At 34.9% G+C, this 27,677-nt stretch overlaps 1 long non-coding RNA gene and 1 other non-coding gene across 2 annotated transcripts; one reads left to right on the forward strand and one right to left on the reverse strand.

The window, feature by feature from the left end:
* Window positions 1-5,242: 5,242 nt before the first annotated feature.
* LOC141687125 (uncharacterized) lies at window positions 5,243-8,650 on the reverse strand. Its single transcript, XR_012560936.1, has 5 exons — window positions 8,363-8,650; window positions 7,968-8,137; window positions 6,954-7,050; window positions 6,691-6,758; window positions 5,243-5,627 (listed from the first exon to the last, which is right to left on the reverse strand). It is a non-coding gene; the product is annotated as an uncharacterized LOC141687125 (long non-coding RNA).
* Window positions 8,651-19,738: 11,088 nt separating this feature from the next.
* On the forward strand, window positions 19,739-19,845 carry LOC141687703 (small nucleolar RNA R71). Its single transcript, XR_012561189.1, has one exon. It is a non-coding gene; the product is annotated as a small nucleolar RNA R71 (small nucleolar RNA).
* The last annotated feature ends 7,832 nt before the right edge of the window (window positions 19,846-27,677 follow it).

A 27,677-nucleotide genomic window follows, 5' to 3' on the forward strand; every position in this document is an offset into this window, starting at 1 on the left:
TAGTAATTGGTCTAGTTCCGAAGCATATCTGTTAAGCATTTGCACACACCACGTTTCTGGCTGTATGTCTGTTTGCATGGGTTTATTGATCTTTAGTGTCTAACTGCATTCGTTGAGACGTGACAATTTGGTTGGTTAATTGTAGTAAGGGGGATCGTTGCATTTTCATATAGATTGCATTCATGCATATTTTTTTATTTGTTTTTAGTCTGTGACGCTTGAGGACAAGCATCGATTTAAGTTTGGGGGTGTGATAAGTGGCATTTTATACCACTTAGAACGTCTTAAAATGGCTTAAATTGATGTCTTGAAATCAAGTATTTTGTGTATTTGACGCGTTTTTCTAGTGTTTATATATTTCAGGGTATTAGTTGCATTTCGGAGGAGGAATCATCAAGAATAAGCCTTGGCATGTGTTCACCATTGAGAGAGGAAAAGAACGGGCAGATTACGGCGAAGAAACGGAGCAAACCTGGAATTTTTCCAGTAGGGTCCTGCGCGCCCGCGCAGCAATGCTGAGCGGCCGCGCAGCAGCCTTGCGCGCCCGCGCAGAAATGCTGAGCGGCCGCGCAGGGTCGGGGAAAAAGATATATTATTTTAGACTTCTACTTCTATTTGGCTTCCAACTTCTATGTAATCTGAGTTTTATGGGACTATTATATAAGTAGATTTGAGACGTTTTCATAGAGTATTAAGAGGAGATTATGTTTTAGATTGTGTTTTGCAAGAAGCGAAGAAGATAAGGAAGAAGACCGATTTAGCACACAGCAACGAAGAGGAAGCATATATTCTTGTGATTCTTGTTTCGTTGTAACGTTGGATGCTAGTTTTCTTGCTTTGACTTATTTACTCTTGTGACGTACTCTGTTTTAATATAATCAGTTTAGTTATTATTTTCTTGTGTTTAATTATCATGATTTCATATGAACCCATGATGGCGATAAGTTCTATTATGGGCTAATCGTGATCATGGGGTTGCAACGGATTTATTATGGAATTCTTTAGTTAATTGTTTAATACTTTAGTATGTGATGATTGCATGATATCTAGTATCGGTTGTGCGTATTCGTCTTATGTGCGTCGCGAACATATAAGATGGGGTGTTAATCTCTTGTGAAGCGACGGTGGATCTTGAGATTTAGAACTTGCCATGCTAGCATAGGTTCATGTACGTTGTGCATGATTAGTGGGTAACTGTAACAGTTTTATTTGCCCTATGTAATCAAAAAGGGATAACTTGTGCTTAAATCGTTGTGTTGTCAATTTCTGTAGACATATAGGAACTCAACATAATTGATGACTATTCAACTTCTATCTTAATTGTGGATGTTTGGTAGAATGGTATTAGTACAATGAAAGTTGGCTTTTATCAGTTTCGTGTTATTCGATTAATATCATCACTGTCACATGCTAAAGGTAATAACAATGGTTATAGAAGGAAGTAATAATGAAGTTGTGATCTCATGAGTGTTTTATTATTGATAAATTGAAGTGTTAGTTAAGTGGTTAATTAAGTAGTTAATTATAGTTAATATTTAATCAACAATTTTAAGTGTTATTATCTTAACATTGAGAAGTAGTCATACATTGGTGAGTGAGTTAAATTAGACAATAAATTAGTCTGAGTCTCTGAGGGAACGAACTAGAAAGTATTCTATATTACTTGCGAACGCGTATACTTGCGTGAATATTAGTGCGTGATTTCGCCCTAACAGTGGGAGAGCCCCTGAAAACCATCCAACAAACTATGATCACAGCTAACCAAAATGAGCTCAACACAAAAGCATGAAGTTTGACAAAGACTAGGGCGTCTCCCTAGTGTGCAGCTTATTTGTGCTAGCATCACGTCAATAACAGCCGCAATAAAAAACTATTAAGATTCCAAATTTCGAGTAGCCAACTGATCTTGGGGGGAACCATGAAAACCATCCAATCCGCAACCAAAACCAAGTGAACAAAGTGACCCAAGCCAAGTCCAGTTGTTTTCCATATACTAAGCATTCGAGCACTCTTCAATGGAAACCAACAAAGATTAACAAGGAGCAACCAAGCCTAAGTAGTTTAGGTTGTCCAGAAAATGAAACATCAGCCCAGCAATCAATGCTAACTCAAACAAGGTGACAAGACTTGAACTAAGTGTGGCATGGCGACTGCAAGGGGTGGGAATCCAAGAACCAAGCAGAAATGATGTTTAAACAGCACAACACAACTAATAGCCTAATGCGAGAGCTTAGCAAACAACATCACCCGCCCTTCCCAAGAAATTAAGTTGATGTGATAAAGTATAGGTATGTTAATTTTATTATGTCCAAAATAAAATATAGGTAATTATGGTATTTTCTGGTAATTTTTGGAATGTTATATGATTTTATAATGATTTATGAATTTATTAATTATTTTCTAAATAATTACAAAACTATTTTATAAAGCCGAGAATCGTCCAACTTCAACCGTTTTTGCATTTTTACAACCCGAAACTCTTCGGAAAACTCTTTCCTAACCTAATCTGATAATTCCGGACATTTTCCGTGTTTTGACTTTTTCGATCCGGATTACTTTTTGACCCGTACATGTCCCGGCGTAAAATTTTCGATACTATAATCATTTCGATAGATCAACAAAACCCATATTCTCGAAAGACGGGATATTATTACATTATTTTTGTATAAGGTGTTTTATAAAAAGCTTGGTTTGGATAATTATCCAATACGGGTATCAAATCGGATCGTTTTTGCAGTTACTTAGTGGCTAAGCAACTTATTTTTCGATCCAAAACGATCCAACGCGTACCAGTATTCCATAAATATAAATAGCCCTTTTCTTATTTCATTTTATTCGTATAATCATAATCTGATATAAAAATCCAGTAAAATACAGAGAAACCCCTAATTAAACGTAGCATTCTTCATAATCAAACGCACAAACGAAGGCGTTACCGAACTCCGATTCGAGCGTGCCATATATCAAATCGAAGCTCTCGAAAATTTCTTTCATAATCAATCATCAATTTCAGTGCAGGAATTAAGGTTAATTTCTTATTTATTTATTTTAATTTAAATTAATTAAGGATTAAAATAGGAATTTTTGTTCTTGATGTTGTTGATATGATTTGATGGCTTAATCTTGTAGATCTTTTCCTCCTGGTCATATATTGTATGACTGATTTGGAGTTCAATAACATGTCCTAATTGATGTTTGATTCTCGAATTAATAAAATTAGGGTTATATTCATAGGAATGTTCTTGACTGATTTTGGGTATTTCTTGATTAGGGGTTATTAGCTGATTCTGTTAAATAGGTTGTGTTCTTCGTTGAATTTGGAATCGATTTATGTATATTTGTGCAACAGACGATTCCTGGATAACCTGTAATTGAGCTCGCCGATTTTTAGTCGAGCTCGCCGGATTTCTAATTGTTTTCGCAGGAAAACATTGTTCAGGGGTTGTAAACCCAAACTAAAACCATCTCTGAGTTGCTGCTGTGTTGAGGGATCGATTGGAGTGTAGAACCGAATCAAACGATTTAGTATTTGCCTGAATTAGCCCCGCCAGATTATTTTTCCGGCCGCCGTGTTCTTCAGAAACTGGGTGACCCATTCAGGTCAATTTTGACCCGGGGTTTGACCCGATTTTGATTCATTTTACGGCAAAAACATTTCTGAAATATTGTTTTTGCAGTTTACTCCTCAAGGTTTCTGTGTTTTACAAAAATCAGACTCATGTTTTAATTATTTACAAAAATTATATTCTCTTTTATAATCATTTTCAGAAAATGTTTTTATTTATTTTAAATTAAAAAAATCAATATTTTCATTTTTGAAAATTATTTTTTTATTTAAAATTAAATTTTAATTACTTAATTAATTAATTTAAGTTGATAGTTAATTATTTAATTAGTCAATTAAATTAAATATTAATTGATTAATTAATTTAATTAGTTATTAATTAATTTTAATTGATTATTATTTTAGATTTAATTATTTATTTGGATTTAAAAATTCTGAAAAATAGTTTTGAGCTTTTAAATATTATTTAAAATTATTTTCAAAGCTCGATAATTAATATTAAATCATTTTAAAGTCAGATTCGGGTGTTCAAACCCTGTTATTTAATTATAAAATGATTCGGAGACTCGTTTTAATTCCGAAAAATGTTCAAAATTTCGTATTAAATAGACCGTTCGTCCGTTTAATACAAAACGAACGCATCTAGACTCAGAAAAATATTTTGCTTTCATTAAAAATACTTTGGAGACATAAAATCTTTCGTTTCGAAAGGTCGTTTAATTTTGTAAATGTTTCTGAGTCACGTAAATATCATAAAATTGTATTTCGACTCGATTTCAGTTTTGAACATACCGAGTCGAATGTTTTGACAAACTGAGTTATATGTTATATGAAATATGTGATACGTGCCTTATGTGTTTATGTGTTATGTGAATTATGAGTTCACGTGACTATTAAACTTTATATGATTAAAGATGATCCTTATTTGTTATTATCGGGTGGGTAGACGATAAGGATAAACGTATAGACTAGACAATTATATATTGTCAGTTAATTAAATGGTATATGTTATGATAGATACACATAGTTCAAAGCATTCAAAGCCAGACATAGATTGTAAAAGTAAAGTCTGATTACGTGTAGTAGTGAAACGAGTGGATTCAAACTACTAGAAAAATGTCAATAGACATCGGTCAGTAACCGATGTTAAAAGTTTTTCCAACCGATGTTAAAAGTTTTTCCAACCGATGTCTATGTGGGTGTAGAGAAAGGTACCCCCATATAACATCAGTTATGAACTGATGTCTGGTAACAACTTTAACATCGGTTTCAAATAAAAACCCGATGTATATTCTCCTTTTTAACACAAAAATTGCATTATAGCATGTTCTATTTAGCTTTAATATGATCTAATTATGAGCTTTAAAATTTAATTTACAAGGTATAAATAACCATTAACATCATTTTTAAGCATGAAACTGATGTCAAATTTACCTTTTTACATCGCTTGTAAATGAGAACCGATGTTAGATTTCTGATTAAACATCAATTCATTAACTAGAGCTGATGTGTTTGACAATTTTAACATCGGTTTTAGTTTTAGAACTGTAGTTTGGCTACTTCTTTGACATCAATTTTCAGAAGATATGTATCTTAACATCTATTTCTATGCATTGATATTAGATGGACTGTAAATTACCAAATGCTAAAAATAAAATAAAATATAAGACCAATAAATCGAAATCGCAAAATATGTTTATCATTACCAACCTCCAGCAAACCAACAAAATTCTAAATTTATCAAGTATATAAACTAACAACACTATTGAATCCATCTAGTTGACCAACTATGTACATCATATTTAAACTACACTGTACAACTAATGTTCAACTACAAACCTAATCAAAATTAAATGTTCCCGGCGGAACATTTTACTACACAAAATTCAGAATCAACTACAAAATGTTTACGCATATTCCGGCTAAGTGTTGCCCTATGATCGGTAAAAATGCAATTTGGATTATTTCCAAACTAACTACAAGAACACATTTTTCTGGATTCTTTCACCACCCGTTGTGACCTCCGAGTATGGACCTTGATATTTACAAGCTTACCTGACAACTATCACAACACGAGAAAAAAAGAAAACTGGATTAGATGATAATTTTAAAACATCTTATCATAACCAGAACGGATTGTTCTATCACATATACTGCAAGCCTATAGAATAATATATGCACATACATGTACTTGTTATAATATGTATAAGACTTAAACTCTGGCTATTACTAATATTATTTTAGGTTGCATAGGATATCACACTAGTTGGGAGATTAAAATAAGTAAAAAGGTCAAGTGTCATGACGTAATTTTAAAACATAATACAAAAAGTTTCAATGTTGTACAAGACTAAGAGACATTCATGTATTCATTTGTAAAATTTGATAACTTAAAATGGCTTAATTCACACAAAAGCAATAATTTAACTCAAAATGCTACACCCAGAGAAATAGCAAGGATTTGATAACCAATGGACCAAATTTTATGTATTCATTTGTAAAATTTGATAACTTAAAATGGCTTAATTCACACAAAAACAATAATTTAACTCAAAATGCCACACCCAGAGAAATAGCAAGGATTTGATAACCAATGGACCAAATTTTATAACTCATAATTATTGAGGAAAAATTATAAACTTTAAAATTTATTAAAATAATCTAAGTATTCTCATATTCTGAGAGAAAAATAGATTGAATATTACAAACTTTTACCATGTAATTATGAAATATAAAATAATGCAGCAGAAGTAAATTACAGATATTCGCTACCTCCATCCCCGACCACAACTAAAAAGCTAACCACTTGCCATTTTGGGCAAAGAATTATAAGTAAAACATGCTTGGAAACATTAATCTTTGCCCAATTTAAAATGATACAATACAATGAAGTAGCCTGAGTAGAATCAACTCTACTCTAGCATCATTGTGTGGCCAAGATAAATATTGTAAATTAAAATGTGTTTAAAAGGTAAGTATACTATAATGATTAATGAAAATTATGAAACTGAACTAGCCGTCTGTGTATAATGATGCAAATAATGTGTAAAGTGCCAAACTCTTTGGAAAGGAAAATAAGAGTTAAATCACGAATTAAAGAGAACTCAGGTAAGATGAGAACAAACCATTCTCCAGGCCAAGTCTTCTGGGCCCAATGGTTGAGATTGATGAGAATATAAAAATGCCTCGAGTACTGGAAAAGAAAAAGATAATAACAAATTAATAAAACCCCAGAGACCTTTAATAAAACTAAGGTAGATTAATTTCTGGAGAAAAGGGGAAAGTTTAAAAATTAAAGCCCTCGTAAATAAGAAAAGCAAAAAAAAATCTGAAGCAACTCTAAGAAATCTGTAACTCGATACTAATTTATATTAAAGAAAAAGATTACAGATGTTGTTCCAATCCAAATTATCGCTTCTGGATTCTTTCACCACCCATTGTGACCTCCGAGTATGGAGCTTGATATTTACCAGCTTACCTGAAAACTATCACAGCACAAGGAGAAAAGAAAAATGGATTAAATGACAATTTTAAAACATCTTATCATAACCAGAACAGATTATTCTATCAAATATACTGCAAGCATATAGAATAATATATGCACATACATGTACTTGTGATAAGATGTATGAGACTTGCACTTTGGCTGTTAATAATATTATTTTAGGCTGTATAGGGATATCACACTATGATGGAGTAATTCGATACTGATTTACATTAAAGAAAAAGATCACAGATGTTGTTTAAATACAGAAGCATGTGTTCTTGCGGTCACAACGGAGGTGACAATGAGTTTCAAACCAACTGCAATCTCAAACGAGAGCTACTTTCTAAATGCTTTAAAAATCGGAGAACCTGGAGATCTCAGGAACCTACATAATGAACCTTATGTTTAATCAAAGTTTTGAGAATTTAGACTTCAAACAAATATCGAAGTGATGATCAGTTTGTCCATAAAAGTACATATATATGATGTTACACAAGAAAAACAACGTAAACACTATTTCGATGTTATTGATATGCAACTAGCATATAAGCAATTAAGAGCAAATTTACTGTGATGACAGTTTCCTACAAGGTCATCTTCAAAATTTCCTCGTGTAACAATGATTCCTTAAGCCATAATAATGATGAATACAACAGAGAAAAACAAGTGGAAATGATATGTACTTAAGTCAGATTGTGGCAACTGCACTACACTATGGATGGAAGCATATATCATTGATAGCATGGCTATCCACTGACTGTTCTATTTACAAAAAATACAAGCAGATCAATCTCGTCAAACACCTAGTTTATATAATCACAAAAACAAGAAAAAAATATGCAGTATTGTATTTGTGTTCTTAAAAGAGTGACTTTGAATAACGAAAATGAATAAATTTACATAAATAACACATACATTCTAAGAAATCTGCAAGAAAGATCAACAAAAAAACTGAAATACAAGTCAACTCTAGCATCCATCATCTTTTGAGTCTCAGCATCATATGAATTGCTAGGATTTCCTCTCCGATACCATAACTCTAGCAAGATTATATTTGCATAAGCCTTTTCCAAGACAACTACTTTCTGCAAAAAAATCAAACCCACCAAATATCAAATCAAAACACACATAAGAAATCTCCAATTAATATAACATGCTCAATTCGAATAATTACTCCAATCCAATTGAACATTAACTATTTAAACCTAATTAAAAAGCAAAGATTCAACTAATTACAAAACTAGGGTTTGAAATTGAAAGCTCCAATTTAAAAAATTAGGATTTAAAGCTCACCCAATAAAAAAATTCACCTTTTCATCCTCTGACTTGTAGTTTTGAGCAGTTAATTGGACTTTTTTTTCAACCTTTGAACTCGTACTTGAAGCTTGAGGAAGCTTAACTGAATAAAGCTTGAATACCTTTTTAATTGAACGGGCATAATCGAGATAAATTGAGTTTGAGAACAGTATTAAAGAGAGCACAAGATAAGAGAAAGCTTGAGCTTTTTAACCGTCGAAAGCTGAGACATTTGAGAGCTTAGAGTTGATGAGAGAGAGAAAGAAATAATTTCGGCTATCAAGGAAAGGGTTTTATTTTGATTTATGTTTTTCTTTTTGATATAATAAGTGTTGGTTTTATTTTTGTTTTGATTTTAATGTTTTAATGTTTTAATGTTATGTGTGTGTGTAAAGTTGAAAAAAGAGGATGGAGAGTTCGAAAAAATTCTAAGGCATGGGAGGGATTTTCAAAAGGAAGTGAAAATTTGGTTAAGGGGGAAAGCAAGGGGGAACCGCGTTGCTGGTTTTTTTAAAAATGAACCTAATACATCAGTTAAATAAAAAGCTGTTGTCTCATCTACTAAAAGACATCAATTTGAAACAAACTGATGCAAAAAAAACTTTTTACATCAGTGTAAACTCCAAACGATGTCTAAAGAGTGATGTTTATTCTACTTTTTCTAGTTATGTCAGAATAGAGATAAACCTGAAATGGTGATTGACAAGAAAGGTCAGGTAGCCTGTCAATGGGAAATACAGATATATCAAGACTGAGGGATATGGCAGATAGTTAAAGATCAGAGAGTTATCAATTGAGGAAAGTATTCCTAAACTTTCTTCTAAAATACTGCAAATATTTCTTCCCTATTCTAAATTCAAAATAGTTAAATATTTTTATATTTCGCTGCAATTAGTCTTAATTATGCAAGTACCTTTTTGTTCTTGTTCCTTTATTATCGATTGATCTCTTAAGCAAATACCTATTGTTCCGGGTTATTTGCGAACCCTGAATCGGGATATTTTGAAATCAAAGTGATTTGACATCAAAATACTCTACGGACTGGATGGTTATGATGAGGGCCAGGAATGAGCTAGAACCTAAGGGCCAGAGATGGCTGGACCCTTGATTATTGGGCCATAGTGCCTGGGTACCCTATATGTTGGTGGATCTATATAGTTGGGTATAGATCAGCGCTATATCCTGATTGATTAGCAGGTTATAGTGCATATGTTGGTTCTAGTGTCCAGTCTAATTTATTGTTGATCGCCATTAACGGCATTCCTTTTTGGAAATTTATGGTTACAAAAATAAACAAAGATTTGATTCAAGAACTGAATTAGTGAAACGTTCATTTTTCTTTTACATAGAAATGTGATTTATGATTAAAGGCCAATGAGGGTCGACGTTTTTATTTGCTCAACTATTTTAAATAACTAAAGATATTTTGAAATCATTTAAAGACTGTTTCCAGAAGTTTCTTTGATATGATACCTGGAAACCAATTATGATACTTGTTGGGCATTTTTGGCTCACTCTTACTTTGTGAATTCTTATTTCTTTCAGTATCAAATGAGGACAAAAGTGAATAGCTCTTAATAGACAACAAAAGTGGAGAGATCCCAGCTGAAGGAATTTGGAGGTGTTAGAGTGAATAATACAAGGAAGTTAGTAAAAAGGTAATAAAATCGTACTTGGTTATTGTAAATGTTAGAGAGTTAGATTCTTGTTACATACCATGACCGTAAGTGATCCGGAATAATGAAGGGTTATCTGTATATTTGTTTTAATATACATGATTATATTGTTTAAAGTTGTTTAGTGACACCCAATCCTGACCCTGGATTTGGGGATGTTACAGTTGGCATCAGAGCCACAGGTTATTGGGCCCTGAAATAAGAATAGGTGGAAGTGAGATAGGATTGACAGGTTATATAAGATAAGGAAGACCCTATGTATACTCATTTTGAGTTCGAGTTGAGTGTGAATTAAGATTAGCAGATCGGATATGGATTAGTAAGATAGGATATTGTTAAGAGAAGTGGAAGGTGAATATATTAACACTATAGATATATTGAGTTCCTAGATCTTATAGTTGCAAAGAGTCGACAGCTTGACGGAGAATGGGTAAATTACCCTACTTTTTATGTGGTTTTAAAGAAAAAGGAGATTTATTCGCGTGAGAACTTCGTATAAGGAAAGATAGATGAGTTTTGGTATGATCCAACTTAGAATTATGTAGTTGGACAAGGTTCAAACTGGAGGTAACGAGTTGATTTAAGCTGACGAAGAGCCAACATTGCAAATTTCAAAGGCACGATCATTGTGAGAAGTTTCTTGTCACTTTTTGGGCGCCACGCTATGAATGATATCTAGCATATTAGGTATACCTAAGATTAGCAAGGAGATACGACATTATCTACGGATAGAATGCTGAATTGCGTTAATTGATTGTACATATGACATCAGGGACGACGATGAAAACATCAAAGATAGCATTAGATGTCCGCATTGGAGTTAGGAACATGAATAAGATAGTATGCAACGGTAAATAAAGTTTTCATTGACTAATGAATGAGAAATGAACCTGAGGAGGAATAGAAGATATATCAAAGTGAATGGACCCTTATGTGTTCGTTTCTTAAACTAGGTACCTCATTAGCGGATTATGAGAATAACAAACAACTTATATAGTTATGACGACCATGTGTGCAATTTTCAAAATCTTAAAACAAGTTTTCGAAAAAGGTTTTCTTAACAGAATTTCTAAAAGATCTTTACACGAAATGAGTTTTAAAATTATGGTTGTCAAATTATTACTTGAGTTTTTGTTGTTATAAGTATGAGATTTCCCGAAAGAATACTTGATCGAACTCAGTATTATTAGTTCAGAGGGACAAGTAAGACCCGCTAATACGGAGAAATTTAAAATTTCTTCGGAAGAAGAGTGCAAACCTTGTTTAATAGTATCAACAATCGAATTAACGTGCAGAAATATTATTTATCCAATTTATGAAATTATTAAAGTTTAAAATGGGTTCATTGACCCAAAAGAAGCCCGAGGATGATTGAAGAAAATGGAGGAATCTTCCAGACGATTGAAAAAGAATAATATTCTTATCAACGGAGTCGAGGTGTTGCATGATCAATGGTTACGCTACGCGGCATAGAAGAAATTAGAAATTATGATTATACTTTCTGTAATAACGTGATTATGGTCGAATTATTAAAGTAGCAAACATGGAATCATGACGCTAAAAATACAAGACTTACTTGGCAGGGATGAAGCAAGAAGTTATGACGGAAAATCCAATGAGCCGACAATTATGCTCAGATTGTTAAGATTTTAAAGTATTTCCAGAAGATATTCTAAATCTATCATCTGACGTGGATCTAGAATTTGTTACTCGAACGAGCCCTGAAAGTATGCATAAGGGAAATGTAGATGGCAACCAACGGTGTCATTCTTTTCCACGATTGCGTATACTCTTCTTTATTCTTGAATACGTGTGAGTTTCTTTCAGTGATAAATATATGAGACAAGAAGAAAAGAAAATTTACTGTATCCCTTTCAAATTATTTCTCTTCTCAGAATATTTCTTTTTGATCGAGATAAGCAGTGTTATGATGTGACGCTTTGTCGAAATAATGAAGAGTCTGGTGGGACGCCACCTAATCATGTGTTGTATGCCATATAATATGAAAGACTGACCATCTTGAGTATAAATATGGTTGTCATGGTTGTCTAATTCATATCTAAATCATCATTCATTCTTTCCTCTTCAATTATGACTTATTGATTTATGGATCATTTCGATTATTTCCTTGTACTCTTATTCTTTATAAAAAATTTCCAATCAGAATCATATACACAAATTCCCTTCTTGTGTAAGGTCTATTCTTTGAATGTTTTAAAAGGAAGTGAAATGATCCCGTATAGTAGATGAAGTTACATATTGAGTATGGATAATTGCAAGTTTTAGGAAATGAATAACACGCAAAGGGGGTGAATGTGTTTTACTATTTTTATGCTTTTCTTGAACTTTTTATGGTTGAACAAAGTAAATTAAATCTTGTAGTGAAATGTGTTACTTGCTGAAGTTAAACATGCAATAATAAAGAACACAAATCTTTCAAAATTCACTTAATTTTATATTAAAATTAAGACTGTTTTGCTACAAAATTTCTAAGCTCTTTGTTGATAAAGAGCTTAGCTTCTTCTTGAGAGTGTTACAAGATTTTCTATCTAAATTGTTACAACTTCACAAAGGACCAGTGTTAACTTTATAATTTAGTTAACTTCTAGTTTACACAGTGTATAATAAGAAACTGCTTTTTACTTTGTAAACTGTCACTTGTCATTTCTATTTTAGGAAAAGTGTATCTTCCATTTCTGGCTTAGCAAATCCTTGCACACTGTGTTAACTTTGATCTTCCTCTGTCAGTTAATCTTCACCATTAATCTTGCACTCTCTTCAAGCTGCTTTTTATAGACTTGTCAATCCAGCTGTTTGGATTGTTTGTTGATTGTAAATCTTGGATATTGAACTGGTCTGTAAATTGTACTTTGAGATTTTGCCTCGAGATCTCCATTTGGTCTATAGAGAACTTGATATCTCGATAAGTATATTGGCTTATCGAGATCTCTACTACTCTATAGTAAATTTGACTTGTAGAGGTCTCTGAGTTCTCTATAGGAGAATTTGGCTTGTCGAGATCTCTAGTCTTCATATCTTCACTTTCACTATCGATATCTATGAGTTCTCTAGTGACTTATTGACTTATCGATAACTCAGAGTTCTCTAGTCAATTTTGGCTTATCGATATCTCTGAGTTCTCTAGTGGAATTTGACTTATCGATAACTCAGAGTTCTCTAATGAGTATTGACTTATCGATAACTCTGAGTTCTCTAGTGAAGAAATGACTTCTCGATATCTCCAATCTCCATATCTTCAATTTGACTTGTCGATATCTCTCTATGAGTTCTCTACAAGCTTTTTTGACTTCTCGATAAGTTATTTGGAGTTCTCGAGTGACTTCTCTATAACACTAAATCTGTGACTTGTAGAGATCTTGAATTAGAATATTTTTATCCAAACAGATTTATTCAACTCTAAGCTTTTTCATAATTCTTCTGAGGCATGATCTTCTTGATCTTCTTTCAAATAGAATCCTTAGGCTTGATACTGTTTAAACAAAAAGACTTCAGTCTACTCTTTTACATTTTTACAGACTTTAGATGTTACAAGTATAAATGCAAACTAAGATTACAATACAACTTACTTGGTTGTCAATTTTACTTAGTCTTATTAAAGTACAGGCATGTCTTGCACAACAATATCCCCCAATTTGTAAGAAGAATGCTTAACACAAATTCATGCATGTTAACAAGACTAACCCCAAGTTAAAAAAATGGAAAATGAAATTTAATACATAAAGCTTGATAGAATTACAACTTTTATATATTGGGAGATTTACAAAGTTTGATGATTACAAGTCTCAGGAAAAGACATTTTTTGTATCTACTTCTTCTCTAAGAACATCCTTTAAGTGATCAAGAATTTCAAGTTCTTCTATTATAGGTGTCCCACTTAGAGCTTCTACAAGTTTTTGTCTTGTTACCTTTGGATAACCATTGTCTAGTAAATCAATCCTAAATCTTGAGAATCCATCAGCTTTGATGTTTAGAAATTTCCCATATTTAGAGATTCTGCTCATTCATTTGGCCTTGAGCTCTTCTGATCTTTTAATGAACATCTCTATTTCCTCATCATACTTCCTCACTCTTTCTTTAGGTTCAGCCTTATTTCTTTTTCTCGTTTTCTCCCTTGTAATCAACCATTCAGCTATAACTGATCTACATGCCCTTGTAGCAGTATCCTTGTCCTTTAGCAAACTTATTATTCTCTTAATTTATGTGGGAGAAAGAGAATCCATTAAATCACTGCCAAGGAAGGTGAAAGACCCATCTTCATAGAAAATTCTAACTTCTCTAAGAGATACAACCCAGACTTTGACTATTTCCTCGGCAAGTTGTTAAAATGATCTTCATCTGAGATGGACCAATTCAAAGGTAGAAAGTCAGATTGCTTGAAACAGTTATAGATGACCCTTTCAGTGACTTCTCCTTTTTCTGCAAGCTTGGCTTTCTTAGACTTTCTCCCAACAGATTTGAGATTGACTTTTAGTGAAGGTTTGGCTAAAGGTAAGGTTGTGATTTTCTTGAGCCTTGTCTGGCTTGTGGTTATTGGAATTTTTAGGAAGGAGATAGTTGTTTGCTTGAATAGAAATTTAGGCTTTGAGGTTTGAGGTGGTTTGATGTTTGAGATAGTTGATGCTGAAGGTTGAGCTGAGATTTGAGCTGATTGTGTTTGGATTTTTAGGGTTTGGTGTGGTTCTGAACTATCATGATTATTTTTACCCCTCTTCTCACTTCTTCTCTTCTTCTTCTCATCCTTTTTGTCTTCTCCTTTCTTCTGCTCATCCTTACTACCAGTTGCTTTGGAAGCTTGACTTTGATTTGAGCCAGAAGGATTTTGCTTGTCACCCTTACGCTCATCATTGTTAGGGCGAAAATACGCACTAATATTCATGCAAGTATACGCGTTTGCAAGTAGTATAAGATATAAATTAGATTCGTTCCCACAGAGACTGGTTTAGGTTAAGTTCAATTTATGCACCTATGCAACAATGTATGGTTATCACTCAATGCTAAGATAAATAACAAATTGGGTTTTTATTAAACTAAGAGATTATACTAAATAACATTAACTAAGAGAATTGAGGTTGAATTACTATATATGACAAACATGGGATTCTAACTTCATTACTACTTCATTCAATAGCCTTATTGTTCTTAACCTTAGCATGTGATGGTGATGACACTAATCAGATAACACGAAACTAATAAACGCCAACTTTTGTTGCACGAGTACCATTCTACCAGACATCCATAAAAGAGATAGAAGCTGAATAGGCACCAATTATATCGAGACCATATATATCTATAGAATTTGACAACATAACGGTTTAAGCACAAGTTATCCATAATGATTACATAGGGCAAGTAAAACGGATAGAGTTACCTACGAATCATGCATAACAAATACATGAACCTATGCTAGCATGGCAAGTTCTAAACCTCTATATTCATTGTCGCTTCAATAGAGATTAATACACTATCTTATATGTTAGCTACGCACATAAGATGAATAAGCATAACCAATACTAGGATATCATACAATAACCACACACTAAGGTATCGAAACAAATTAATTATTGAAATCCATAAGTAAATCATCTAGAATCCCATGACAACGATTAGCCCGTAATTGAACTCATCGTCACCATGGGTTCCAATGAAAGCATGGTATAAAATAAGGTCTTAATAAACTGAATAATGATTAAAGTACGAATAAACGAGATCTAGGTTCAACAAGAACGAAAACGAGCATCCAAAGTTACAACTAATTCAAAGAATCACAAGTTGAAAATAAGATCTTCTTTTTCAGAGTTGTTCTGTGCTTCTAGGTCTTCTCCTTGGTATCCCAAGCTTCCTGGATGATGAAAACCCTTTTTTTAAGTATATATACGCCCCTAGTGGACCTGGACACTTAAAATCGTCAAATTCCACTCAAAAAACGCTTTTTCAGCGAAATCAGCGACCAGCCGCGCCTTGGGCGGCCGCTCAGCTCTCTGGGCGGCCGCTCAGCTCTCTGGGCGGCCGCTCAGCTCTCCTGGGCGGGCGCTCAGCTCCTGTCTGGAAAAATTCCTGATGAATCTTGTTTTGGCCATAACTTGAGTTCTACTCGTCAGAATTAGGCGATTCAACTACCCACGCGAAGCTAACAAGATTCTCTACAACTTGACAATAGCCTTGGCTTCCAAATCTGATCAGTTTTTATCATATTCCTTTAAAAGCTCATTTCTTCATTTAACTGATACCTGAAATGCAATAACACAAAAACACATCAAAATACCAACAACTTGAGTCCAAAACACCAATTTAAGCTTGTAATAAAGCGTTCCAAGTGGATATAAAATCCACTTATCACACCCCCAATCTTGAATTGATGCTTGTCCTCAAGCATAAACAGACTCAAAACTATAAAACAAACCTAATGCATGAATGCAACTACGTGAATGCAACTAAATGATAATGCAATCGATCCCCTCGGAATAACCATAACCAAATGAATAAGCTAATGCCTCTAAGAATGCAATGACTTTAAACAGAGCTCGAATAAATTCCACAAACCAACTCACAAACCAGAAACGTGCGTGTGTGGACGCTTAATAGATATACTCTCGATACTAGATCAATAACCATAACTTATCTATCATCAAAACAATCAAAAGTTTATAAACAGAATAGACAATAAACGCATTATGACTCACAACACCTCCTTTCTACTAGAGTTATACAAGGATTCACACTATTATTGAACACATAGTAAAGATGCTTATTTGACCATATAATGAATGAGGTCCCAAAAGACTTATGCAATAATACCCATGTAGCGAGCGTTAGGTTAGCGAATCCCAGACTATAAAAGCCTTAGGTCACTAGGCACAAAGTTCTCTAGAACTTAATAACTCGAGTATTAAAGAGCTCACTCTTGATCAATTATGCATAAACACATACTTTTTTTCTTTCTTTTTTTTCTTTTTTTTCAACAATTTCTGAATGAGTGTGTTTCGCTCCATCTCATTCAACCCTAGACTACTCATAAAAATATGAGCCGGCTACTAGCCATTTGACACCTAGCCTTACAACAACTAGCAATGATTTCCAAGTTTTTTTCCAGATAAAAAAAATCAGTGTTTTTACGTCATTACGAGAATATCACAAATTCTAAATATAACCAAGTGATTAAATCTCAACAACAAACAAGTATGATCATGATCTAGATCAAAAGCAACCCTATAAGACTTTGTGAAAATATTTGTTTCTAGCATGCAAATCAATTCATTAAGACTTAAGCATCCCTCTATTCATCATCACCACACTGAAATCAACATCAACTTATCAAATATCATAGTTCATCTTAAGGGATCATGCTAAATATACATGCAAATGCAACTATATGAAATCACATAGAAACAAACAAATATGTCCTAAATGAACAAATCATACAAAAATATGAATGAACTACAACTAAACATGCAATATGAATCTATATGAATCTATATGGACACACACACTACTAATCCTTACATTATCACCCCCAAACTTAAAATTTTCAATGTCCTCATTGAACGTAATAATAAGGATTTCAGGCATACCTAATTAGCGGGAGAGTCACCCTCGTCGGGTGGAGGATCAGGTGGCCAATCAACCTCGCCACCAATGTCTCGGACAACAGTACCGAAAGCGTGTGTCAAATCTTCAGTAAAACAATGGTGAATGTCGTGCATGGCCTCCATATGCCTAGTCACTCACCTGTACTGCTCATCACCAAGACCAAACCTATCAACTGTCTGTGGCGCATGAGAAGAACCCTCTGTAAGCACTGGAAGATCCGTCCAGCCACTCTCTACATCATCAAAAATATATCTCAACCCCTTATCATGGGGTGCACCTAAGAATGAATAACTCAAGTGATCTGGTGGTGGGTCAAGCTCAAGTGTAGAAACATCTTCAATAGATGGCTCGAGACGGTCTTGAGAAAATTTTAGCTCTGCTAACCCAAGAGAATCGAATGGCATATCTAACTTCCTCTTCAACGGAGGTGCATTCAAAACCTGCAGTTGCTCTACTTTAAAGCACTCCTCTTTAGCTGTGGGTAACTTTATTTCCTTGAACACATTAAAAGTGACCTTTTGATCGTAAACCTTCATCGAAAGCTCTCCTTTTTGCACATCGATCATAGTTCGGCCTGTAGCCAAGAATGGTCTTTCCAAGATAATGGGAATCTTCTTATCTTCCTCAAAATCAAGAATTACAAAATCAGCAGGGAAGATGAGTTTATCCACCTTGACCAAGACATCCTCCACTATACCTCGTGGATAAGCGATGGAACGGTCAGCTAGTTGCAATGACATGTATGTTGGTTTTGGATCAGACAGACCAAGCTTCTTGAAGATAGATAAGGGCATCAGATTGATGCTAGCTCCTAAATCACATAAACACTTGTCGAACGACAAGTTTCTAATGGTGCAAGGAATAGTGAAGCTTCCAGGATCTTTAAGCTTCGAAGGCAACTTCTGTTGCAGCACAGCACTGTATTCCTCCGTTAGAGCAACGGTGTCTAAGTCATCGAGCTTCACTTTCCGAGAGAGAATACCTTTCATAAACCTCGCATAGCTAGGCATCTGTTCAAGAGCTTCAGTGAAAGGTATGTTGATATGAAATTTCTTGAACACCTCTAAAAACTTCTCAAACAGCTTATCCGGCTTTTTCTTTTGCAACCTCTTAGGAAAAGGAGGTGGAGGATAGATCTGTTTCTCCCCTGTATTACCCTCAGGAGGAGTGTGTTCCACAGTAGTCTTCCTTGGTTCCACCTCTACTTCCTTCTGCACATCTTCTTCATCCAAAACTTCAGATTCTGGAACTTGATACTTTTCAGGCTCTTCGTCTTGCTGAATTTGGGGGCTTGCAACCTTTCCAGACCTTAAGGTGATGGCGTTCACCTGTTCTTCAACTTCCCTCTTTCCTGGATTAGCTTCTGTATCACTAAGAAGCATTCCTAGTGGCCGATTCAATAAGGCATTAGCAATTTGCCCTATTTGGTTCTCCAGATTCTTGATAGAAATAGCCTGGCTTTGGCATATAAGAGCCTGGTTTTTGCACATAAGCCGTAACTCCTCCAATTCAGATTTTTCATTCAAAGATAGACCTACATCATGATTTTGTTATTGAATTTGGAGTTGTTGTTTTGGTGCAATTTGTTGCTGAAAACCAGGAGGGTTGAATTGTTTTGCGCTAAACTGCTGGAATGGCTGTTGCATCGCATTCTGATTATTGCTCCAGCTGAAGTTAGGATGATTCTAATTGTCAGGATGATAAGTGTCTGGAACTGGTTGTTGTGATCTCTGAAAGTTGCTCACAAACTGAGCTGAGTCACTGGATATAGCGCATTGCTCTGTCGCATGCGGACCTGCACACAGCTCACAAACACTGGTTATCTACTTAACACTATACTTAGCCAGAAAATCGATCTTCATAGACAATGCCTTCAGTTGAGCAGTGATAGCCATAGCTGTATCCACTTCAAGAACTCCTGCTACCTTGCCCTGTGGAAATCTCTGGGTTGGATATTGATATTCATTAGCAGCCATCAGTTCAATTAGATCATAAGCTTCTTCATAGCTCTTTGCCCATAATACTCCGCCTGCTGCTGCATCGAGCATGGGTCTGGACTGTGCTCCCAACCCATTGTAAAAATAATTGATGATCATCCAATCAGGCATTCCATGATGAGGACACTTCCTAAGCATCTCCCTGTAGCACTCATAAGCTTCATATAAAGATTCTCCTGATTGCTGCGCAAATTGAGTAAGAGCATTCATGATTGCAGCTGTCTTCGCCATAGGGAAGAATTTAGTAAGAAACTTCTGAGCAAGATCTTCCGAAGTAGTAATCGAACCAGCTGGTAGAGAGTGTAACCAGCTCTTAGCCTTGTCCCTCAGAGAGAATGGGAACAGTCTCAGCTTCACAGCATCTTCAGAAACACCGTTGAACTTGAAGGTGTCGCAGATCTCAATAAAGTCCCTAATGTGCATATTGGGATCTTCAGTTGGAGAACCCCCAAACTGGATTGAATACTGCACCCATTGAATTATGCCAGGCTTGATCTCAAAGGTATTAGCTATGATAGCTGGCCTGACAATGCTAGATTGAATGTCATTGATCTTGGGTTGAGAAAAATCCATCAAGGCTTTCGTTCGTGCTGCTGGATCTCCCATTGTAATGAGTACCTGAAACACAAACAAATAAACCGTGAAAGTAAAAGAATTCGAGTCAGTGAACTTTAACGACCACTGATGACAAGCACATAATCTAAAAATTAACACCGAGTCCCCGGCAGTGGCGCCAAAAACTTGTTAGGGCGAAAACACGCGCTAATATTCATGCAAGTATACGCGTTCGCAAGTAGTATAAGATATAAATCAGATTCGTTCCCACAGAGACTGGTTTAGGTTAAGTTCAATTTATGCACCTATGCAACAATGTATGGTTATCGCTCAATGCTAAGACAAATAACAAATTGGGTTTTTATTAAACTAAGAGATTATACTAAATAACATTAACTAAGAGAATTGAGGTTGAATTACTATATATGACAAACATAGGATTCTAACTTCATTACTACTTCATTCAAAAGCCTTATTGTTCTTAACCTTAGCATGTGATGGTGATGACACTAATCAGATAACACGAAACTGATAAACGCCAACTTTCGTGGCACGAGTACCATTTTACCAGACATCCACAAAAGAGATAGAAGCTGAATAGGCACCAATTATATTGAGACCATATATGTCTATAGAATTTGACAACATAACGGTTTAAGCACAAGTTATCCATAATGATTGCATAGGGCAAGTAAAACGTTTAGAGTTACCTAAGAATCATACATAACAAATACATGAACCTATGCTAGCATGGCAAGTTCTAAACCTCTATATTCACTGTTAGCTATGCACATAAGATGAATAAGCACAACCAATACTAGGATATCATACAATCACCACACACTAAGGTATCGAAATAAATTAATTATTGAAATCCATAAGTAAATCCGCTAGAATCCCATGACAATGATTAGCCCATAATTGAACTCATCGTCACCATGGGTTCCAATGAAAGCATGGTATAAAATAAGGTCTTAATAAACTGAATAATGATTAAAGTATGAATAAACGAGATCTAGGTTCAACAAGAACGAAAACGAGCATCCAAAGTTACAACTAATTTAAAGAATCACAAGTTAAAAACAAGATCTTCTTTTTCGGAGTTGTTCTGTGCGTCTAGGTCTTCTCCTTCGTATCCCAATCTTCCCGGATGATGAAAATCCTTTTTTTAAGTATATATACGCCCCTAGTGGACCTGGACCCTTAAAATCGTCAAATTCCACTCAAAAAAGGCTTTTTCAGCGAAATCAGCGACCAGCCGCGCCTTGGGCGGCCGCTCAGCTCTCTGGGCGGACGCTCAGCTCTCCTGGGCGGGCGCTCAGCTCCTGTCTGGAAAAAAACCTGATGAATCTTGTTTTGGCCATAACTTGAGTTCTACTCGTCAGAATTAGGCGATTCAACTGCCCACACGAAGCTAACGAGATTCTCTACAACTTGAAAATGGCCTTGGCTTCCAAATCTGATCACTTTTTATCATATTTCCTTTAAAAGCTCATTTCTTCATTTAACTAATACCTGAAATGCAATAACACAAAAACACATCAAAATACCAACAATTTGAGTCCAAAACACCAATTTAAGCTTGTAATAAAGCGTTCCAAGTGGATAAAAAATCCACTTATCAATCATGATCCTCATCTTTCCTTAGATTGTACTGAGTATTTGGCAACATGGTGTCAGGCTTCTTGTTCTTTTTGTGTTTCAAGTCAGATTGCAATGTCATGATTAGCCTCATATTTGATCTAACATAATGTTTGGGAACAATGAGATGCCTTGCTTGATTTGTTGTTGGACAAACATAAACTACTCCTTTGTGTGGATGTAGATAGGCTTCTGGGAAAGCTGTTATCTGTGCCTTTTTGAGCTCTTGGAGTAGTTGAGTGTCTTCTTGAATGACTGGATTTACTCTATCAATCATTACATCAGGTTCAGATGCTCTTAGAGTTTGGAGATTTAAGAGAGTCACCTGAATGAACCTGCCTACACCACCATCATTGATGTTCATGATAATCCTTTTCTCTAGAAAGTTATCAATCTTTACCACCACTGCTCTTACAAAATTGATGTTTATTCTACAAGACATGCCTGTACTTTAACAAGACTAAGACAATTTGTCAATCATAAATAAGTTGTATTGTTATCTAAATCTGCATTTTGTACTTGTAACACTTAAAGTCTGTAAAAATGTCAAAGAAGCAGACTGAAGTGTTTTTCTATAAACAGTGTCAAGCCTAAGAATTCTATCTGGAAGAAGATCAAGAAGGTCATGCCTCAGAATAATTATGAAGAAGCTTAGAGTTGAATAAATTTGTTTTAGGAAAAATATTCTAAATCAAGATCTCTACAATTCACAGATTTAGTGTTATAGAGAAGTCATTCGGGAACTCAAAATGACTTATCGAGAAGTCAGAAAAGGCACTAGAGAACTTACAGAGATATCGACAAGCCAAAGTGAATACATGGAGATTGGAGATATCGACAAGTCATTTCTTCACTAGAGAACTCAGAGTTATCGACAAGCCAACATTCATTAGAGAACTCTGAGTTATCGATAAGTCAAATTCCACTAGAGAACTTAGAGATATCGATAAGCCAAAATTCACTAGAGAACTCTGAGTTGTCGATAAGTCAAATTTGACGAGAACTCCTAGTTATCGATAAGTCAATAAACCATTAGAGAACTCAGAGATATCGATAAGTCAAAGTGAAGATATGAAGACTAGAGATCTCTACAAACCAAATTCTCTTATAGAGAACTCAGAGACATCTACAAGTCGAATTTACTATGGAGCATTAGAGATCTCGATAAGTCAATATACTTATCGAGAAGTCAAGTCCTCTATATACCAAATTGAGATCTCGAGGTAAAATCTCAAAGTACAGAATTGTAGATCAGTTCAATATCCAAGATCAACAATCAACAAAGAATCCAAACAGCTGGATTGACAAGTCTACAAAAAGCAGCTTGAAGAATGTGCAAGATCAATGGTGAAGATCAACTGATAAAGGAAGATCAAGATGATCACAGGATGCTAAAGATATGCTAAGCCAGAAATAGAAGATATACTTTTCTATAAATAGAAATGGCAAGTGACTATTTACAAAAGCTAATAGCATGTCTTATTTTACAATGTGTAAACCAACAGTTAACTGAATTATAAAGTTAACATTGGTCCTTTAGTCAGTGGTAACAATTGAGGAAAAGGAAAATCGTGTAACTCTCTCAAGAAGAAGCTAAGCTCTTTATCAACAAAGAGCCTAGAAATTTTGTAGCAAAACATTCTTAATTTTAATATAAAATTAAGTGAGTTTTGAAGATTTGTGTTCTTTATTTTCTGCAAGCTTAATTTCTGCATGAACATATTTTTACTACAAGATTCAAGTTATTTTGTTCAATCATAAAAGATCAAGAAAAGCTCCAAAACAGTAAAACACATTCACCCCCCCCCCTCTGTGTGTGTTATTCATTTCCTAACAAGTGGTATCAGAGCAAAATCTGAAAGTAAACAGATTCAAGATCTTGGAAGAATGAATACACAGAAAATCAGTAGCATCAAAATTCCTACCTTTGACAAAGCTAACTACACTCTTTGGAAAAAGGAAATGATGCTGTTTATCAGGATGGCAAATCCACTCTACATTCAGATCCTCAAGAATGGGCCATTTACTCCCATGGTTAAAGTTGAGGAATCTACAGATGGAGACATGGTTATCCCAGCTCATTATGCTCCAAAAGATCCTTCTGAGTACACTGAGCTTGAAAAAGAGAAAGTTTCTCTGGATAGTGGCTTTAAATTAATATTAATTGAGTCACTTGACAATGTGATGTACAACAACATTGTCAACTGTGACACTGCCAAGCAAATATGGGAAAAGATTGAGATACTCTGTGAAGGAACCGAGCAAGTTAGATCAAATCAGAGAAGGATACTGATTTCACAGTATGAGGGTTTCATAGTCAAGCCAAAGGAAAGTATAACAGATGTGTTTGAAAGGTTTAAGAAGCTAATAAATGATTTGCAGCTCCATGACAAATACTATGAAGCTGAAGAAGTGAACCTGAAGTTCCTGTTTACTCTCCCTGATTATTTGGAACAAAAAATATCATCAATCGGGGAAGGGAGAGACTTGAGTAGGATAACACTGGAAGTTCTGTATGGAATTCTTAAAACATATGAACTTGAAATGATTCAGAGAAAATCAATGAGATCTGGCCAAGGACATGTGGTAGATGGCTCAAGTGCTTTAATTGTCAATGAAAGCCAAACATCTACTGATGATCCAAGATCTCAAACTCCAGTTGCCTCAACAAGTAGCAAAGAACAAATGATTCACAGGAACAAGTCATTCTGGAATTGGAAGAAGATGAGTTCTACACTCTTGATGAACTAGATCAGTCAATGGCCTATCTGGCTAGAAAATTCTTTAAAATTAGAGTAAAGAAACCAAGATACTTCAAGGGTAAAGGACAGTCTTTCAACAAAGATAGCAGCTGGAAAGGAAAAGAAAAGTACACTTCTAAAAGCAAAATTGGCTACAAACTGGATCTGTTGACAGATCTAAGATAAGGTGCTTCAACTATGATGAGTTAGGCCATTTTGCTACAGAATGCAGGAAACCCAAGAAAGCAAAGAAGGATAAAGCTTATCTTGAACTTGAAGCAAAGTATGAAGCTCTTCTGAAGAAACAGCAAAGCAAAGCTTATATTGCAGAGGGTAAAAGTTGGGATGACTCTGAAAATGATGAAGTTGAAGAATTTGGAAATTATGCACTCATGGCCTTTGGAGCAAGGAGAATCATCCTCGTCAAAATCATAGGTACCAACTTTTACCACAATTAATTTAAATGTGAGTCAATATAAGGAATCTGTAGAGAGGATGAGCACAGAAATATTTCACATCCACATAAGCATGGTTGTTGCTAATGAAGAAGTTAGAAGATTAACAAAGATAAATGAGAAGCTTGAAAGTGAGAAGCAAGAAACTGAATTGTTGTTGGTGGAGCTTGAAACTTTAAAACAAGAAAATGCATATCTAAAGAACAAGCTTAAGTGTGCAAGTGAAATTGAAGCAATACTAAGGGAGAAGTTGGAAAAGAATGAAGTAAAACTAAAATCTTTCAGAAATGCATCTAACTGGTTGGACAGTACCATGAGAAAGATAAGCCATGTGCAAACATTGCTATTGGCCTTGACTATGATGCTATGAATGACAAAAAGAAGACTGTAGGTGATAAAGGGAAAGCAAAGAAAACTAAAAATGCTCCAACCTTTTTGAAAGAGGTTAATGCACCTATATTTAAAGCATGTGAAGTCAACTTTAGTGAAGAAGAATTGATTATCAAGCAAGAAATTGCTGATGAGGACAAAGAGAAGAAAGCTGAAGAATTAACTCAGTCTTCCAATACTAAAGAGAAACTCATGGACAAATAAAGTCCCAAGACACCTGTTAAAGAACCCAAAATTGAAGATGCAAGAAAGAAAAAGAAAAATAGAAATGGAAAATTAGGGATAAACAAAAGTAACAATTTTTCTTATGTTGAAGATGTTCCAAGAAAGAAATGTGAAAATTGTGGCTCTGTGAATCACCTAACTCACCTTTGTAAAAAGGCAGTTAGCAAGCCAACTGAAGGAGCCTGCAAATACAATGAAAAAAATGCAAGTGATCCCTACTCCTTCTATGACAAGTTTGACTGCATTCCTTGTAACTTAAAAGTGATAAAAAGTTGTCACAAACTGAGAGTAGACCTCAAAGAAACAAAAATTGGGTCTACAATAGAAAGGAAAAATGCTCAACAGTCAATGGACTATATTTTATCTGAAACTACTCATTCTACTTCTGCTAAATCAGTTAACAAGAAGAAAGTACCTAACACTGCTTGGGTTGCTAAACACACTTAAAACTCATTGTCTGCAGGGTAAAGTGAAGAAAGTCATCTGGATCATAGATAGTGGATGTTCCAGGCATATAACAGGGTATAAAGCCCTGCTATCACAGTTTGAGGAGAAAGCTAGCCCTTTAGTGACCTTTGGAGACAACAGCAAAGGATTCACAATGGGATATGGCAAGATTATTTCAGAAAATGTTGTCATTGATGATGTAGCACTGGTAGATGGTCTTGAAGTGAATCTTCTCAGTGTTAGCCAATTTGCAGACAAAGGCTTTGAATTCTTATTCAACAAAAAAGAATGCACTTTCATCAGCAAGAAAACTGGTGAAGTTACTCTAAAAGGAGCAAGGAATGGAAGCTTGTTTGTTGTAGATTTTGACTCTACAAATAAGGATGGTGTTTGTTGCTTCTACACCAAGGCATCAAAAGAACAAAGCAAGCTATGGCATAAGAAGCTGTCTCACTTGAATTTCAAGGTAATTAACACCTTGGTCAGAAAGGAGTTAGTAAGAGACATGCCCAAACTGGAGTTTGCTCAAGTTGAAGTTTGTGAAGCTTGTTAGAAAGGAAAAAATGCAGAGATCAAGTCACAAGTCAAAAACTGTGAATTCTATAAGTGCACCATTGCAGCTCATTCACATGGACTTGTTTGGACCAGTAAATGTCTTATCAAGTTCAAGGAACAAATATGCACTTGTGATGGTGGATGATTTCTCAAGATACACTTGGGTAGAGTTCATGCACTCTAAATATGAAACTTCACACATCATAATTGAGCACATCAAGAAGATAGAAAAATAGGCTGAAGATTACAACTGTGTAAAAAGATTGAGAAGTGATAATGGAACAGAACTCAGAAATGCTACCTTGAGTGAATCCTGCAAAAGTAAAGGCATTGTTCAAGAATTCTCAGCTGCTAGAACACCTCAACAAAATGGAGCAGTTGAAAGGAAGAACTGAACATTAGTTGAAGCTGCTAGAACAATGCTGCTAGAACAATGCTGCAAGATGCCAAGTTGCCAACAAGTTTCTGGGAAGAGGTTGTTAACACTACATGTTACACTCGGAACAGATATCTCATCAACAAAGCATATGAAAAATCACCTTACTCAATCATTTCTAAAAGAAAGCCTATTGTAAAGCATCTTCATATGTTTGGAAGCAAGTGCTACATTTTAAAAGACAACTCTGAATATGTGAAAAAATTTAACTCAAAAGTCTTTGAAGCAATTTTCTGGGATATTCACTGGAAAGAATAGCCTACAAAGTTTATGTGATTGATCAGAAGAAGATTATGAAAAGCATATATGTGACTTTTTGATGATGACAAGTGTCCAGGCTTGGAATGCCTTGATGATAATGAAGCTGAAGCCCTTGCTTTTGAAAACCTCAACATTGATAGTGATTCTGATGGGGAAGATGAAGTTGATGCACAACAGATGATAAATGAAGAGTCTACTAAACAAGAAAATCATGAAAGTGAAAGCTCATCTCAAACACCTGAATTTGATAGCACAAACTCAGGGGGAGGAAGAGAAGAAAGATCTAGCAGTTATACCAACAATGATGAAAATGATGAAGGCACAGGTCAATAAACTCATAAA

Source organism: Apium graveolens, chromosome 9 (genome assembly GCF_009905375.1).
Source record: "Apium graveolens cultivar Ventura chromosome 9, ASM990537v1, whole genome shotgun sequence".
Taxonomy (NCBI): Eukaryota; Viridiplantae; Streptophyta; class Magnoliopsida; order Apiales; family Apiaceae; genus Apium; species Apium graveolens.